Source organism: Pongo abelii, chromosome 19 (assembly GCF_028885655.2).
Source record: "Pongo abelii isolate AG06213 chromosome 19, NHGRI_mPonAbe1-v2.0_pri, whole genome shotgun sequence".
NCBI lineage: Eukaryota > Metazoa > Chordata > Mammalia > Primates > Hominidae > Pongo > Pongo abelii.
The window spans coordinates 82,774,783-82,778,223 of record NC_072004.2 but is presented as its reverse complement, the minus strand read 5'-3'; the positions used below and the strand labels follow the sequence as shown (position 1 = coordinate 82,778,223).

Below are 3,441 nucleotides of genomic sequence, written 5' to 3'. Positions count from 1 at the left end.
TTTAGTAGAGACGGGGTTTCACCATTTTGGCCAGGCTGGTTGGTCTCAAACTCCTGACCTCAGGTGAGTCACCATGCCTGGCCTGAACTTCATCAAAATTTAAAACTTTTGATCCTAGGCCAGGCACGGTGGCTCACACTTGTAATCCTAGCACTTTGGGAGACTGAGGTGGGCAGACTGCCTGAGCTCAGGAGTTCAAGGCCAGCCTGGGCAACATGGTGAAACTCTGTCTCTACTAAAAATACAAAAAATTAGCTGGGCATGGTGGTGCATGCCTGTAATCCCAGCTACTGGGAGGCTGAGGCAGGAGAATAGCTTGAACTGGGGAGGCGGAGGTTGAGTTGAATCGAGATTGCCCCACTGCACTCCAGCCTGGGCAACAGAGCAAGACTCTGTCTCAAAAAATAAAATAAAATAAAACTTACGATCCTTTTGTGGTTCACAAGCACAGCGATTGGGTTTTCACACTCATGTGTGAGATGTGCCGCTCTCAAACCTTATTATGACATCAGCACATTGCCTATCTGATGTAAAAAAATAATTTAGTTTTTTTTGTTTTTCTTTTTTTTTTTTCAAGACAGAGTTTCGCTCTTGTTGCCCAGGCTGGAGTGCAATGGCGTGATCTTGGCTCACTGCAACCTCTGCCTCCCGGGTTCAAGCGATTCAGGCTGATGCCTCAGCCTCCCGAATAGCTGGGATTACACGCACCCAGCTAATTTTGTATTTTTAGTAGAGACGGGGTTTCTCCATGTTGGTCAGGCTGGTCTCAAACTCCTGACCTCAGGTGATCTGCCCACCTCGGCCTCCCAAAGTGCTGGGATTACAGGCGTGAGTCACCGCGTCGGCCTTATTTTAGTTTTTTTAAAATTAAAACTTTTGTGTTTTAAAGGTCACTGTGAAAAAGTGAAAAGACAAACCACAGAATGGAAGAAAATGTTTGCAAATCAAGTATTTGATGAGGGTCTAGCATCAAGAACATATAAGGAAGTTTTACAACTCAACAATAGAAGACATGTAACCCAACTGAAAACTAGACAAAGGATTTGAACAGAAATTTATTCAAAGAAGATACACAAATTGCCAGTAGATGAAAAGATTTCCAACATGATTAGTCATTAGGGAAATGCAAATCAAAATCACAATGAGATATCACTTTACACCTACTAGAATGGCTAGGACCAAAAAGATAGAAAGTACAGTGCTGGCCAGGATGTAGAGAAATTGGAACCATCGTACACTGTAGGTGGGAATGTAAAACGGTGCAGGCACTGTGGAAAACAGTTTGGCAGTTCCTCAAAAACCTAAACATAAAATTACACATGACCCAGCAATCCCACCCATAGGTATATATCCCAAAGAACTGAAAGCAAGTGGTTAAATAAAAGGTTGTACGTGAATGTTCACAGCAGCATTGTCCATAATAGCCAAAAACTGGAAACAACCCAAATGTCCGATAATATAAACGTATATCCATACAATCAAATGTTATTAAGCCATGAGACCAGGCATGGTGGCTCACACCTGTAATCTCAGCACTTTAGGAGGATGAGGTGGATGGATCACCTGAGGCCAGGAGTTCAAGACCAACCTTGCCAACATGGTGAAACCCTGCCTCTACTAAAAATACAAAAATTAGCCGGGCATGGTGGCACACATCTGTAATCCCAGCTACTCGGGAGGCTGAGGCGGGAGGATCGCTTGAATCTGGGAGGCGGATGTTGCAGTGGGCTGAGATCGCACCAATGCACTCCAGCCTGCTAGACAGAGCGAGACTTTATCTCAAAAAATATATATATATAAAATATTTATATAATTAAGCCATGAAAAGGAATGAAGTACTTACTGCTTTACGCTGCAACACACACCTTTTATTAAACATTATGCTAAGCAAAAGAAGCCAAACATGAAGGCCACACACTGTGTGATTCCATTTACATGAAATGTCCAGAATAGGCAAATCCATAAGGATAGAAAGTATAGATTAGTAGCTGCCAGTGGTTGGGGAAACAGGGAAATGGGGAGTGACTGCCAATGGATATGAGGTTTCTTTTGGGAGTAGTGAAAATATTCTAGAATTGGCCAAGCAAAGTGACACACATCTGAAATCCAGCTACTCAGGAGGCTGAGGCAGGAGAATTGTTTGAGCCCGGGAGTTCAAGGCTGTAGTGCGTGATGATCGCGCCTGTGAAAAGCCACTGTACTCCAGCCCGGCAACATAGCAAGACCCAATCTCCAAAAAGGGAAAAGAAAATATTCTAGAATTGAATAGTGGTGATGGGTACATAACCTTAAGAATATACTAAAAACCAGGGATCTGTACATTTGTTTAAAAGAATGAATTTTGTGGCATGTGAATGATATCTCTTTGAAAATTTACTAGGAAAAAATAGCAAGTTATTGAAGACTAAATCCTCTATAATGCCATATGTCTAGAAGGTCTGGGATCAGGAACAGACATATAGAAAATGTCGGATAGGGGCCAGGCATGGTGGCTCACACTTGTAATCCCAGCACTTTGGGAGGCCAAGGCGGGAAGATCACCTGAGCTCAGGAGTTCAAGGCCAGCCTGGGCAACATGGCGAAACCCCGTCTCTACTAAAAATACAAAAAATTAGCTGAGCGTGGTGGTGCATGCCTGTAATCCCAGCTACTCGGGAGGCTGAGGCAGGAGAATCGCTTGAACCCAGGAGGCAGAGGTTGCAGTAAGCTGAGATCACGACACTATACTCCAGCCTGCGTGACGAGCAAGACTCTGTCTCAAAAAAAAAAGAAAGAAAGAAAGAAAATGTTGAATAAACTCATAACATTCTACTTATTAAATAGACAATAGATTTATGGGTAAATTGATTCATATCCGTGCAATATCCAATAAAAAATAAAAATTTTTAAACAGCAATATATTTTTCTTGTTTTTTAAGCCACAATCAACACAAAATTAAATCTGATTTTTTTTTTTTTTTTGAGACAGGGTCTTGCTCTGTCACCCAGGCTGGAGTACAGTGGCACAATCACGGCTCACTGCAGCCCTGAACTCCTAGGCTCAAGTGATCCTCCCACCTCAGCCTCCCCAGTAGATGGGATTACAGTCATGAGCCACTGCACCTGTCCTTAAATCTGAATTTTTTTTTTTTTTTTTTTAAACAGAGTCTTACTCTGTTGCCCAGGCTGGAATGCAGTGGCATGATCTTGGCTCACTACAATCTCCACCTCCTGGGTTCAAGTGATTCTCATGCCTCAGCCTCCCAAGTGGCTGGGATTATAGGCGTGCGCCATCATGCCTGGCTAATTTTTGTATTTTTAGTAGAGACAGGGTTTCACCATGTTGGCCAGGCTAGTCTCGAACTCCTGACCTCAGGTGATCTGCCTGCCTCAGCCTCCCAAAGTGCTGGGATCATAGGCGTGAGTGACGGTGCCTGGCCCTAAATCTGAATTTCAATGACC

The 3,441-nt window shown here is 43.3% G+C and overlaps 1 non-coding gene across 1 annotated transcript; it reads left to right on the top strand.

Moving 5' to 3' along the window:
* Positions 1 to 426: 426 nt before the first annotated feature.
* LOC112129823 (small nucleolar RNA U13) lies at positions 427 to 530 on the top strand. Its single transcript, XR_002912175.2, has one exon. It is a non-coding gene; the product is annotated as a small nucleolar RNA U13 (small nucleolar RNA).
* Positions 531 to 3,441: the final 2,911 nt, after the last annotated feature.